The 15,229-nt window shown below is 48.9% G+C and overlaps 1 protein-coding gene across 2 annotated transcripts in view; it reads right to left on the reverse strand.

Moving 5' to 3' along the window:
• SIRPA (signal regulatory protein alpha) overlaps positions 1–15,229 on the reverse strand; it is a 43,873-nt gene that overhangs the window by 24,117 nt on the left and 4,527 nt on the right. The window lies entirely within an intron of this gene.

Here is a 15,229-nt window from a genome sequence, read left to right on the forward strand (position 1 = left end):
AGCAGGCCCTGGGCAGAGAGACTATACTAGGCAGTTGGGTCCCATGTAGGCCATGGACCAGTGAAGTACTTGGGTACAAGGACTTGGGTGTGAGTCCTGGCTCAGTCCTGCTGAGTGACCCTGGCCATCACTCAGGCAACCATGAAGATCCTACAGGGAGGCCTGCGAGTGTGCTGGATGCTGCCAGGCACTGTGTGGTGTGAGTTACTGCCCTCTGGGCCTTGGCCTCGTCTGTCAGTTACTACGGCCCTGTCTCCATGGATCTCTAGAAGGAAAAAACAACATGCCTAGGCCAGAACAGGGTCAAAAAGAAGGGTCTAGTGTCTGGAGCCAACTGAACTGGTTTGAGACCTGGCTCACTTTTTATTCACCCATGACCCGAGCTTATCCATTGCTTCAGTCTCAGTTACGTTATCCACAGGAAGGGTAGAACACCCACAGCCTTCTGTGTGTTCTGGAAAGAGAGTGAGATGACACACAGAAGCCCCTGAGCACCAAGCTGGGCACAGTGACTAAGTGAACTTCACTTCCATCGGCCCTCAGTGACGCCCCTGCAGGCCAGGCCCAGGCTGGATGCTGGGACACACAGGGGCTGGATCCAGGTCAGGCCTCAAAGGCTCCTGGGATGGACAGGTGGAAGCAGTCCAGGAGGTCAGTGGTGCAGGGGGGCCGAGCCCCAGATTAAAGAGGACTGGGGAACATGATCAGGGATTCCCAGTAGAGGAGGTTGGGGGAAGGGGGACACAGAAGGAAGATGGACAGGCCAGGTAAAGATGCTGTAGGAGGTGCTGTGGCTGCTAAGAGGGAGGTGCAGCCAGGGCCCTGATTCTAAACAAGGTGGGGGTGGGGAGAAAGGACAGATCATGAAGACCCTGGAGAAACACACACACACACACACACACAGATCGGCAGAGGGAGGAGCAGACAGAGACGGAGTGAGAGACAGATACGCAGGGAGAAAACAGAGAGAAAAGACAGAGACGCATAGTGATGCCAAACTGGCAGATGTGCAGATGGGCCAAATGGCCTCTGCCTGGTTGCTCCACTGACCCGATGTGACCCTGTCCTGTCCTGACCTAGGCCACCTTGCTTTGTACATCAGACAGGGTTGTAGCTGATGCCCTAAGCAGGCCCTCACCTCTGGCTGAGCAGGAAGAGTGACCTTGTGAATCTGTCCAGCCACAGACTCCTGTTTGCCTTCACTGTGGGCAAGCCTGAACTACAGGACAGGCTTCTCATCCCTCTGCCCATGGTCCCAGCTCTGACTTCCATGCCAGGGATTGCCCAGTTCTCATGGCTGGTGATCAGAGATGCAGAGTGGCAGCCTGAGGGCAGCCCAACCCTCATGGTGCAGGGAAGAAACCAGAATCCGCAGAGGGCAGGGGCTTGGGGTGAAGCGGGTGGCCAGGTGTATGGGAGACACAGGGAGGAGGCCCATGGAGACAGGCAGGCACCCTGAGACATTCCAGGCCTCATTAGCAGCCACCAACAGCATCTATCTAGGAACATTCCTAATGGGTCCACATCCACACCAGAGAAAACACTAGAAACGCAGCTTGGAGTATGCACAGGTGCTGGGGCCAGCAGGCTTGGGTGAGAGTGCAGTCCCCACCCAGCCAGCTCAGCACCTGCCCTTGTGGGACTCCATCACCCACTCCTGACCCCCCCGCCCCCGCCGGGACAGTCATGAGGAAATGGTTGGATATAAGTGCCTACAGCACACGTGCTGATTAAACTTTAGTCTCTGTTCCCATCATTACCAAAGGTACATTATACTTGACTTTCTCTGGATTGACATTTCTCCTCAAGCAGGAAACAGGATCCACAAGGAAGTGTTTCTGACCCCATGCCTAGGACACTGCCTGGCACACGCTGGGCCCTTGATAAACACACACTGAAAGAACACAAAAATGAAGGAAGGAGGGATTTCACTTGCTCCTGGGCAAATCCTCTCTCTGAGCCTCTTGCCTCATCTGTTAAAGGGGCTGCTAAAGGCAGGTCTGGAAGACACCGAGCCTGGAGCCTGGGACTGGGCCTGGACCATAGATGCACGTAATCGGTGGTGGTTATTATTATCCTCATCAATACCACTGCACGGGGCTGTGAGTCAGCAGCTGGCAAGGGACCATGAGCAGGACATGGGGTGCGAATCCAGAAGCAGGGCTGGGGCAGGGTTATTCTTGTGCTGCACCCGGAGGCCTGCAGTCACACCCAGGGAGGCGACAATAAAATCTGGCATTGTGGAGGGCTGTCCCCCCTACTTTTTTTTTTTAGCTCTTCTCAAGCTCTCTCCACCAACTGCAGCCAGATTTAGGAGGTTTAATTAATTAGCCAGTGTTTATAAAGCGTTTGAAGAATTTTAAAAGTGCGATGTAAGTGCCAAATATTATTTTAATCTTTGTGTGTTTTTTCTCAGCAGAGTCTTTCCCTCATTTGCTTGCTTTTCTTTTTCTCTGCAGGTCCTGTTCTGGGAACTGGGCTTCTTAAAAACCACTCCCGCGGTTCTGGGCCTGGGGTCATCACGCTGGCATCACTGACAAACCCATTTCCCACTCTCTCCTGCCCTCCTGGCAATGGTTCAGCAGCCTGTACTGTCTCAGGGAGAAGAGGGCAGCTGGGCAGCCATCCTCTCACGGTGCTAGTGGGACTGGAGGGTGGGCCATCCTTTCAGGAAAACAGCGTGGCGGGAGGCACCCAGGCGTGGCGGCTGTTCCCCAGCCTTTGCTGGGCTGCTCCACAAGGATGCGACCCCAAATATGGAGTGGGGTCCCCATGGAACAATCTTGTGAAAGTTGGGAAAAAACTCAAGTGCTCAGTGACAGGGATGGTTAAGGGAACTGTGGCCTATTCTCTAGATGGAATTACAAGCAGCCATCACAAAACAGTAACTGTGAAACTGGTAATCTGGACATTTTTGCAAGGTATAATTTTAAATGATATTGTGGTTAGCAAATAAAACCTGTCCATTGTAAAGCATTTAAAGAAAGCAAAAGTATAAAAACAAAGTAATAATCTCATAGAATCCCATCAAAGATAACTGCATTTTGACATTGGTAAAAAATGAGTGAATAAAAACAATGTAAAATCATGCTCATATTACTAAGGATCTTTGCAAATATTTTGCACCATTCATTCAGGTGTTCTTATAAAAAATAAAAAATTGCAAATATTGTAATTTCCAAGTAAAGGAGACTGTTGATCCCAAGATGATGAACTTATGACCACACCTACATATAAGGATTATAATTATGGACACAGAAATAGATGACAAGATCAGAGTCAGTTACTAAGTGATGTTTTCCATGTAATCTTAAACTTCTAATTTTGAAAAAGATGTATATCTGATTTAAAGACTAACATGACTAATCGTGAGTAGCAGACTTCCAAGGGATTCTGCTTTTATGTTTTCTGTTTGTGTTACTTGTACAATAGGGAAGCAGGAAAACTGCTTTCAGTATGATCATGACTTTGTAAAATAAACTAAAACTATATGTAAACAAACAACTATGAGGTACTACACAAGGCTATAAAACGCAACTCTCTTTGGATCCTGAATCTAATGGGCTTTTTCTTTTTTATTCCTTCTATTTTGGGTATTTTCAGATTTTTTAAACTGGATAGCTATTAAGGAATATTTACATGTCAGTGTATGGCAAAACCAATACAATATTGTAAAGTAATTAGCCTCCAATTCCAATTAAAATAAATTAATTTATATTAAAAATTTTTTTAAAAACAGAATATTGACAGTATCCCACCTGTAATAAGAAAAAACCTATACATGTAATGAACATCAACATTCTAGGAATCAGCAAACTAAAATGGACAGGAATGGGTGAATTTAACTCAGATGACCATTATATCTACTACTGCGGGCAGGAATCCCTCAGAAGAAATGGAGTAGCCATCATGGTCAACAAAAGAGTCTGAAATGCAGTACTTGGATGCAATCTAAAAAATGACAGAATGATCTCTGTTCATTTCCAAGGCAAACAATTCAATATAACAGTAATCCAACTCTATGCCCCAACCAGTAACGCTGAAGCTGCAGTTGAACAGTTCTATGAAGACCTATAAGACCTTTTAGAACTAATACCCAAAAAATGTCCTTTTCATTATAAGGGACTGGAATGCAAAAGTAGGAAGTCAAGAAACACCTGGAGTAACAGGCAAATTTGGCCTTGGAATATGGATTGAACAGGGCAAAGGCTAATAGAGTTTTGCCAAGAAAATGCACTGGTCATAGCAAGCACCCTCTTCCAACAACACAAGAGAAGATTCTACACATGGACATCACCAGATGGTCAACACCAAAATCAGATTGATTATGTTCTTTGCAGCCAAAGATGGAAAAGCTCTACACAGTCAGCAAAAACAAGACTGGGAGCGGACTGTGGCTCAGATCATGAACTCCTTATTGCCAAATTCAGACTTAAATTGAAGAAAGTAGGGAAAACCGCTAGACCATTCAGGTATGACCTAAATCAAATCTCTTATGATTATACAGTGGAAGTAAGAAATAGATTTAAGGGTCTAGATCTGATAGATAGAGTGCCTGATGAACTATGGAATGAGGTTCATGACATTGTACAGGAGACAGGGATCAAGACCATCCCCATGGAAAAGAAATGCAAAAAAGCAAAATGGCTATCTGGGGAGGCCTTACAAATAGCTGTGAAAAGAAGAGAGGTGAAAAGCAAAGGAGAAAAGAAAAGACATAAGCATCTGAATGCAGAGTTCCAAAGAATAGCAAGAAGAGATAAGAAAGCCTTCTTCAGCGATCAATGCAAAGAAATAGAGGAAAACAACAGAATGGGAAAGACTAGCGATCTCTTCAAGAAAATTAGAGATACCAAGGGAACATTTCATGCAAAGATGGGTTCGATAAAGGACAGAAATGGTATGGACCTAACAGAACCAAAAGATATTATGAAGAGGTGGCAAGAATACACGGAAGAACTGTACAAAAAAGATCATCATGACCAAGATAAGCACGATGGTGTGATCACTCACCTAGAGCCAGACATCCTGAAATGTGAAGTCAAGTGGGCCTTAGGAAGCATCACTATGAACAAAGCTAGTGGAGGTGATGGAATTCCAGCTGAGCTATTTCAAATCCTGAAAGATGATGCTGTGAAAGTGCTGCACTCCATACGCCAGCAAATTTGGAAAACTCAGCAGTGGCCACAGGACTGGAAAAGGTCAGTTTTCATTCCAATACCAAAGAAAGGCAATGCCAAAGAATGCTCAAACTACCGCACAATTGCACTCATCTCACATGCTAGTAAAGTAATGCTCAAAATTCTCCAAGCCAAGCTTCAGCAATACGTGAACTGTGAACTTCCTGATGCTCAAGCTCATTTTAGAAAAGGCAGAGGAACCAGAGATCAAATTGCCAACATCCACTGGATCATGGAAAAAGCAAGAGAGTTCCAGAAAAGCATCTATTTCTGCTTTATTGACTATGCCAAAGCCTTTGACTGTGTGGATCACAATAAACTGGAAAATTCTGAAAGAAATGGCAATAGCAGACCACCTGACCTGCCTCTTGAGAAACCTATATGCAGGTCAGGAAGCAACAGTTAGAACTGGACATGGAACAACAGATGGTTCCAAATAGGAAAAGGAGTACGTCAAGGCTGTATATTGTCACCCTGCTTATTTAACTTCTATGCAGAGTGCATCATGAGAAACGCTGGACTGGAAGAAGCACAAGCTGGAATCAAGATTGCCGGGAGAAATATCAATAACCTCAGATATGCAGGTGACACCACCCTTAGGGCAGAAAGTGAAGAAGAACTAAAAAGCCTCTTGATGAAAGTGAAAGAGGAGAGTGAAAAAGTTGGCTTAAAGCTCAACATTCAGAAAACTAAGATCATGACATCTAGCCCCATCATGGGAAATAGATGGGGAAACAGTGGAAACAGTGTCAGACTTTATTTTTTGGGGCTCCAAAATCACTGCAGATGGTGATTACAGCCATGAAATTAAGACACTTACTCCTTGGAAGGAAAGTTATGACCAATCTAGATAGCATATTGAAAAGCAGAGACATTACTTTGCCAACAAAGGGCCATCTAGCCAAGGCTATGGTTTTTCCAGTGGTCATGTATGGATGTGAGAGTTGGACTGTGAAGAAAGCTGAGCACTGAAGAATTGATGCATTTGAACTGTGGTGTTGGAGAAGACTCTTGAGAGTCCCATGGATTCCAAGGAGATCCAACCAGTCCATTCTGAAGAAGTCAGCCCTGGGATTTCTTTGGAAGGAATGATGCTAAAGCTGAAACTCCAGTACTTTGGCCACCTTATGCGAAGAGCTGACTCATTGGAAAAGACTCTGATGCTGGGAGGGATTGGGGGCAGGAGGAGAAGGGGATGACAGAGGATGAGATGGCTGGATGGCATCACCGACTCAATGGATGTGGGTTTGGGTGAACTCCAGGAGTTGGTGATTGACAGGGAGGCCTGGAGTGCTGCAATTCATGGGGTCTCAAAGAGTTGGACACGACTGAGTGACTGAACTGAATTGAACTGGAGGCCACCCCTCAGATTTCCACAAACCCAAGGAGCTTGGGGCCTGGGAGGCTATGGCGGGAGCTCTGGCAGCACCTGGGGCTCAGTATCCCAAGAAAACATCTACCCTGGCCCCACCTGGCTTAGTATCCCCCTTCCTGGCTTTGATTGTTACTGGCCATCCTTGTTGGTGGGGCGTGCTGGTTTACCACCCCCTCAACACAGCAGCACCTCCTTAGGCAGTGCCTTAGGCATCTTCTGGGTTACGAGTTGATGTCTGTGTATGAGTGTGTAGTGAGGAGGGTGGATGGGAGTATGCACACAGGAGAGAAGGAGAAATGTGCACATGCATGCATGGGTGTGCCAAGCACAGGTATTCACACATGTGTGCATGGGTGGGTGCAGGGCTGCATACACACATAAGCTTGTGTACAAGATGCTCACATGTGCAGGAACATGCTCTGGTGCAGCTCAGGAGTGTGTCAGAAGGGGACCGGGAACCAGGGCCCGGCAGGGGCATGAACTGTGCACAGGAGAGTTTCTGAATGTGGGTGTGAACCTGTTGGTGTGTGTCTCTGCCCAAGGTGTGAACAAATAGACGTCTGGGAGGGGTGTGAGCATGTGGGTACATACAAATGTGGGTGCACGCAGGGAGGAGAGAAGTGGGGTGTGTGCACGAGTGTGTGTGTATGTGTGCAGGGAGGGCACGTGTGCAATGGGAATGGTGTACATGAGTGTGAATGTGAGGGTGTGTGTGCTGACGTAAGTGCTGGGGAGAAGGGGCCGCAGTGTGTGTGGGGACCACTGTCATGTACACTGTGAGTGCCCAGCTGTGAACATGCCTGGCACACACGGGGTAGTGAAAGAGCAGATGCCCCCTCAAGTCTGGCTCCTGGTGGGCAAGGCCCTGTCTGACCCCTGGGACAGGGTCCTACCCTTGATAGGAGGCTCAAACTTAGCACCTACTTACTAGGCAGTAGCCGCAGGGCACAGTGGTGAAGAGGCCAGCCTGGAATTGCCCTGCTGGAGCTCATGACCCTGGGTGGGGCAGGAGGCTCCCAGGATGCATTCAGGAGGGGGTTCCACAGGTGATGACTGTGTAGACTCTGCAGTTCCCAATGGGGAGCCTGGGGCTCTGATCCAGGAGTACCAGCTGCAGCTAGGTGCTGACTTTCCTCTGGAGTCAGGCTGATTCACTTACACCCTTTCAAGCCTCACTCTACGGACAGGTTGTGTCCTGGATGCCACAGGACACAGAGCAGTCAGATGGGTTCTCACTCTTGTAGGGCAGAGTCTTGAACACAGGCAATAATCATGTGCAGGGTGATCAGTAAGAGGCTTGGGGACAGGGTGTTGGAAGAGATCTGAGAAGACTTCCTGGAGGTGGTGGTCCCTGAGCTGGGTCTTGAAAGCTGACAAAGGCTAGGGCGAAGGAAAGGCATTCAAGAAGGGAGAACCATGTGAGCATGGGTGTAGAGGAGAGAAAAGGGCTTGGCACAATTAAGGGACCAGGGCAGAGTCCTTGGGACATACTCAGTAACTGTGAGCATGCTGGGGAAGGGTTAGCCCAGGACTGAGCTACCTAGGACCCTAAAGGATGGCTTCAGTTGCCATCTAAAGAGCAGGCCATCATTGGGAGCAGCCTACTGGTACCTGTTGGGTGGAGATGCCCCAGGTGCTGCGGTGGAAACTAGCACCTGCCTTGGGACCAGTACAAATGAGGATACACATGACCTTGTGAATAACATGGGAGCGGGTCCCCTGGGATCAGGGTACTCTCTCCTCCATTGCCACTCCAGGCGACACAGAGAACTGGACACTGTCCATATGCAGGTAAAGGGCAGACCCTGGTATCCCCCTCCACGTAGCAGGTAAACTCTTAAAGTGCCAAGACAGTCTGAAGCTTGGGCGCTGGGGCCAGAAGAAGCATATATCAGCCCTAGCAGGGTGACTTAGCAGAGTCACTTTTCTCAAAGCTTCCACTTTCTCACCTGTAAACAAGGGGGTACCACTCTCTCTCTCTCCTCAAGGCCAGACATTCAGTGGTTGGAAGAGCTGGCCTGAGATCTGTACGTTTCCCCAACTCCCATCTTTCCCCTGACCCACAGCCAGCTATTAGCAGAGCAGCTGGCTCACCTTCCAAGATTTGGCCAGACTCTGACCCCTTCTTACCACCTCTATTGTGCCACCATCCTTCACCAGATCCTTATCTCAGCGTCCAAACCAGCCTCCCTGCTCCACCTCACCTCTCTGTGATGGACGCTCCCTGCAGTGAGAGGAGCCCATAAAACCTAAGGTAACATGATCATTCCTTTGTGCAAAACCCTTCTGCAGCCTTCATTGTTCTCACGGTGAGACCCAGGATCCTTCCTGCAGCCTTGCTCGCAACCGTGCTGGATTCTTAACTCACCTCAGGGCCTTTGCCCTTGCCACTCTCTCTGCCTGGCACTCTCATCCTCTAGATATCTGCATGCTGGATCCCTCACCTTCTTCAGGCCTGAGAAGCTTCCTTGGCACTGTGTATAAAGCACTACCCCCCTCAATGTCCCTTGCTCTGCTTTATTTTTCTACAATACATATCACCCACCACCCAACATATTATAAGCATTTGTCAATTTCATCAGCATCTAAATCCCCACCTAGACTTATAAATCCTTTGAGAGGGACTCAGTTTTGTTCCCTGCAGTATCCTCCAGGTTTATACCAGTGACTGGCATTTGCTGAATGTATGTTGTAGTTTGGATTCTAATTCTGCCACGCATGAGACCCCAGAAAGTGTCTTGACCCCCTTGGAACTCTGGTTTCTCATCTATAGAATGAGGATGATGCTGCTGATAATAATGACATTAACACCAGGGCTATTCTAGGATGAAACAGGCTAACGTGTGTGAAGAGCTCAGTGCTGTGCCTGGCACAGAGGAAGTGCTCAGTGCGGGGCGTTACCACGGCAGTGGATATTTAAGGATGAAGAGGAAGACAGACGATTGCAGCCGTAAGCCTAAGACGCTACAGATTCTCTCAGAGGCAGAACCAGCTCTGCCTCGATGTCTACACAAGACCCCTTGGAGCAGAACCTGTGCACAAGCTGTGTGCACTGTTGGCAGGAGGCTGGGAGGGCCAGAGGCCCTGGTGAGTGTTTGCTGGGTTTAGATGGGACCTGGATGTAATGAAGAAATGCTCACGGTACAGCCCTGTTTTCAAAGCAGCAGGGAAAGAACTACCACTCGATGTGTGCTATACATACCCTCTGCATTCTCCAGGCCTGGTGGGGCCAGGCGAGGCTGCAAGAGCAGGCAGGGGCAGTAACACCCACCATGCACTTTCTTGACAGCCTAACCTTTCCCCTACTTCCCCATTTTGCAGAAGGAGAAACTGAGGCCCAGGATGAAGCCTGGAGAGGCTGAGAACCCCGGTGTGTCCTTTTAACCCCAAACCTCCAGGCCCAGCTGTTCCTCTAGGACAAGCCCTGGTGCTTCCCAGCCACACTCTCATGGGTACAACACACTGATAACACATAGCAGATAAGGCCACATAACAGGAAGCCCTCATTTATTTAACTGTCATGGCCTAGGGATGCAACTGCTGTTGTCACCAGCCCCTTCTTCCAGGTGAGGAAGCTGAGACCCGACGAGGCAGGAAGGGGCAGAAGCAGAACTCAAACACAAACGTCAGACACATGCAATCTCTTCCCTCTGTGACCGGGTTCCCTCCGGCTCAGGCTTCTGGATTCTCAGGCTGCCAAGGACACACACATTTTCCCAGTTGAGATAAAGGCCCCCTTAAAGCGACACGCATTTATTAAATGACATTTGCCAAGGTTTCAGCACATTCTGCGGCCGACAGCAGACATTCTAGGGACAAGATTTTTCCCCAAGTTGACACTATTCACAGATGCCTTTTATAGTGCTTTTTGCAGTTCACAAAAGCACTTTCCACAGCTCTTCATTCCCTTAACCCTCAAAGGTCTCTGTGCAAGAGGAAAGACTGGTAGCATTTCCATTTTACAGATGAGGAAACCAAGGCTTGGAGCAGAGAAAGACACCTCCTCCAGAGCACACAGCCAAGAAGCAGCACATTCACCTGGATTCACTCAGGAATGTGTGTCAAAGTGGATGCCTGTCCATTGCCCCCCCTGCTAGACAGAGGGTCTGGGGTACCATCACGATGGAGGGTGAGAGAGGCATCCCAGCTAGAGCATCTGAGCTGGAAGGGACCAGCAGGAGAGCAGCCCAGCTGAGCCTCTGCTTCACAGAAGAGGAAACTGAGGCTCAGAGGGACAGCATGGTGGGTTCCAAGCCCTGGTTGGTGAGTGAAAGAGCAGGGCCTCCACCTGCTCTTTAGAGCCCCAACCAGAAAATGATGGCTGCACGATGATAAGAGTAACGATGGCTAACAAGCATTGAGCACGGATATTACCAGGAGCATGACAGGCCTCACAACCCTCCACAGGGACCCAGCAACACAGGCTGACCTACCCCCGCTTCACAGAGGGGAAGACTGAGGCTCAGGGAAGTACAGACACTTGGTCAAGTCACAAGGCTGCAGAGCAGTCTGACGCCACCCACATCCTTACCCACTGCATCAGATGGGTTGGTGTGATGGAAGACCCTCGGGGGGGGGCTGGCACTGAATCAGGCCCTTCCAGCCAAATCCCGGCCAAGAGAGTATAGCATGAACTGCACCGTGTTTCGTGGTTTACCTGCTTGTTCACCATGGAGCTTACACTGGGGCAAGCTGTTCAGTACAGCGAGAAGTTAGGGTTTCTGGCCCCTTACCTCCATCCTAGATGGCACTGATACTTTGTGCTTCCTGATTATCTTGAAGTGAAGTGAAAGACGCTCAGTCATGTCCAACTCTTTGCGACCCCATGGACTATACGGTCCATGGAATTCTCTAGGCCAGAATACTGGAGTGGGTAGCCTTTCCCTTCTCCAGGGGATATTCCTGACCCAGGAATTGAACCAGGGTCTTCTGCATTGCAACTGGATTCTTACCAACTGAGCTATTTCACATGATGGGCAGGGATTTGTAGTCGTGGTCCCCTTACAGAAGCAGAACTGTGTAATCGTTAGGGCACAGGTCTGTTTTCTGACCAGGATTACTGCCTGTGTGACCTCAAGGTTCCGAGCTCCCTTTTAAAAATGAGGATCTTTCTTCATTCAAACAATATATATTAATCTGCCTACTTTTAGCAGGCCCCGTATAAGGTCCCAGAGACCCAGCAGTGAATAAGACATAGTCCTTACTCTCAGATAGCTTATATTCTAGTGGCAGAGACAGGGGTGAAATAATGAAACAAATATAAAAATGGCTAGGAGTGAAAATACATTTAGCACCACGAAAGAGAATAACAAGCAGAACCAGTTTTAGAATGGGGCAATTGGAAAAGGCATCTCTGAGGAGGTGAGATGGCAGCTGAAGGCTGAAGGAAGCAAAGGCCAGGGAAGGTGCTCTGGTAGGAGAGAAGAGCAAGTGCAAAGGCCCTGAGGTAGGAAAGCAGCCAGCTCACGTGAGGTCCAGAAAGAAGACTGCTGCGGCCAGAGCCCTTGGAGGAAGATAAGTGTGGTACTAGTTGGAGCTGGAGAGATGGATGTTTTCCAGAAAATGCCATGTCTCAGGGATCATAGTAAGGAGTTTGATTTTATTTGAAGGGAGTCACTGAAAAGTTCAGAGAAAGACCAAGAGGATTTGATTCACTCCAGGTGCTATGGGTAGAGACTGAAGGGGGTAAGAGGGGAAACAAGGCAGCAGTGATGAGCGTGCTGCGGCGTTTAGGGGCCTGAGTTCAGACCTAGCTCCGTACTTAGCAGCTGTGTGACCTCAGGCAAGTCACTTCACCTCTGAATATCTGTTTCTTCATCTGCCCAAATAACAATAGTTCCCATCTCACAGAGCAGTGGCGAGAATGAAATGAGATGAGTTATAGAGTAATCATCCTATCACATGACCTCACATGTTCAATGTCAAGTGCTCAGTGAACTAGATCCTACTTGGTCTGGCCCTGACCTCTCCTGACTCCCACACTGCCTCTCTCCCTTAAGTCCAGCCTCACTGGCTATTCTTGGAACACAGCTGACCTATCCCAGCCTCAGGACCTTTGCACTTGCTACTCCTTCTGTGCGGCCTGCTGAGCCTGATATCCCCTTGGCTGCTCCCTCGGTTTTACCCAGGCCTCTGCTCTTTGGAGAGCACCCCCACCCCATCCCCACTCAACCGTCTATTCTATTGACCTGCTTTAGCTCTCTTCGTGGCACTTGTCTCCACCTGACAGAACGTTTACTTGGGTCTGTTTTTCCTTTCTCACTAGGATGTCAGTTCCATCAGAGCAGGTGTTTTTGTCTGTCTGCTGTTATATTCCTAGTACCTAGAGCCACCCCTGGCACATAGATGCTCAAAAATATTTGTTGAATGGATATTTACAATTAAAATGACCATAATAAGGACAGAGAAGTGATTAAGAGTAAACCGAGGCGTGGATTTAGCTTTTTAACTCTCACTGGCCACGTGACCTTCGGAGGAGCCCAACTTAGCTTTGGGGATCCTCAGTTTCCTTATCTGTAAAAGGAGGATGAAGGACTTCATACATTTTGGCTCATTATAAGGATTATACAATGGCTCATGTTCAAGTACCGATGGCTGAAATGATGCCTCATGTCTACATGTTCAAGTATCGATGGCTGAAATGATGCCTCATGTCTAGCCGTCTTTACCCATCCTCCCTCCTCCCGCTTTTCCCAGAAAAATGAGGGGCAGGTGAAACTTGAATGGCAGATAAGTGTTGAAGCTGAGGTTCCTCACACCATTCCTCATCTCACAAATATTTGAAATTTTCTAAAATAAAAAGATAAGGAAGAGGCAGCAGAGAGTCCCAGCTCAGCTAGTGCCCAAGCACACCGTACACGACTTGCTTCCGGCCTGGGCTGCCACTTCTGAAGGACGCCGCAGGCTGGCATTGTCACGCACACACTCCGGCCCTCCCGCCTGCAGGCTCATCTCTCACTCCTGGCTCCCGATCTCCCCCTGGGCTGCACACCTGATCTCCCCCAGCTCCTGGCTTAATCTGCAGCCATCTCACACTCTGTGCCCCCAAACAGATGTGCCAGGAAATCTTCCAGACACAAAGAACCGATTCTGTATCACCACCGACTTCCACCTCAGCTGTTTTGCACCTCCTTGGACTGAGGGCCTGGCAGGGAAAATCCACCTTGTGGAGGGCGCTATCGAAAGACCTGTCCCAGGAACACCCATGTTAACAGGAAAGCAGTTTCAGCTGTGAAAATAGACACTTCCCTCTTCGGTATGCGATGGAAACACATCTTGGGAAGAGCCGCTGTCTCTGCCTCCCAGGAGGATGGACTGACTGACAAAAATATGCAAGGAGCACCAAGAGGGCAGGAGAGCAGCACCCCTGAGCCTCATCTCTCTGCCGGGCAGGGTGGAGGGACCCCGAGTGAGTGAACATCATAGGTGCTGTGGCCATCCTAAACTCTTCACTCTTACTGTGTGGCCTTGAGCAAGTTGCTCTGCCTCTCTGAGCCTAGTTTCCTCACTGGTCAGATGGATTTGATGGTAACCATGCACATCACCCAGGGTAACTCTACACACCACTGGGTTCTTCCGCGCCAAGTGCGGAGCCCAGTACGGGGCCGGGAACGATGGTTCCCATTATTATCACTTAGGTATTTTCCATGGAATGTGGCATCCTGTCAGATTTCTAGCTTTAGTGGTGGAAACTTCCAACCCAGCTCGGTTTTAAAGAGCTTGGCCTGAATGACAGGGGGCGTGGTGTACCACCAAGCCTTGCCAGGGATCTGCTGTGTGAGCCCAGCCAGCCCTGACCTCTCTCAGGGCTGCAGTTTTCTTGGCCGCACACAGAGGTGCTGACTGATGGAAGCTCTCTCAGGCCTCCTCCGGCTTTCCAGGTCTGGGAATCCACAATTCCAGCCCTGTGGATCGAGACAGAGACACCTAGAGGCAGGCTGCGCCCACGGCGGGTGCCGAGTCCCAGGAACTATTCAGTCACACCAGCCAGTCTCTGCTCAACTTGTCTTCCCTGACTGCACAAAAGCCACAGGGAGAAACGTGATGCTCACGTTCACTCGCGACAGCTCTTGTTTTGTGAGCGCCTCTGCTCTGTGTGCAAGGACTTTTGCAGGGTGCTTTACCAACATCAGTCCCACTCCCGTAGATGAGGAAACCCCAACAGAACAAAACGATGACAACTGAATGTAACGTGTGGTAAGCTGGTACTAAGTACGTACTGCGTGCCAGGCACAGCTTCAAGCATGAAACGTGGGCTAACTTAGTCCCTGAAATACAGTTGTTGATGTCATTTCCATTTTACAGATGAGGAAACTGAACCACTGGGCTCAATAAATTGTCCAAGTAGGCTAGGCTGTGTCTGTGTGTGGAGAGGCTACAGCACAGAACCACTATGCCCACCAGAGTTAAACATGCACTAATATGTGATTAAAAAAAACAAGGGAAAAGTAATAAGTAGCCTCAGATAAATCCTGGGGTGAAGGTTCAGAGGAGAGAGAGATCCATGGAACAAGAGGCAGCACGAAGGCAGGGCTGAGTAGGTTCGGACATGTAATGATACGGACATACAGGAAACGGCATCTCGGGTGGCAGGAACAGCGTAAGCAAAGGCACAGAGATGAGAAAGTCCAGCTGAGGTTGTGGATTTGTACAAAGGCATTAAACAAACTTTGGT

This window comes from Capricornis sumatraensis, chromosome 15 (genome assembly GCF_032405125.1).
Source record: "Capricornis sumatraensis isolate serow.1 chromosome 15, serow.2, whole genome shotgun sequence".
Classification (NCBI taxonomy): Eukaryota; Metazoa; Chordata; class Mammalia; order Artiodactyla; family Bovidae; genus Capricornis; species Capricornis sumatraensis.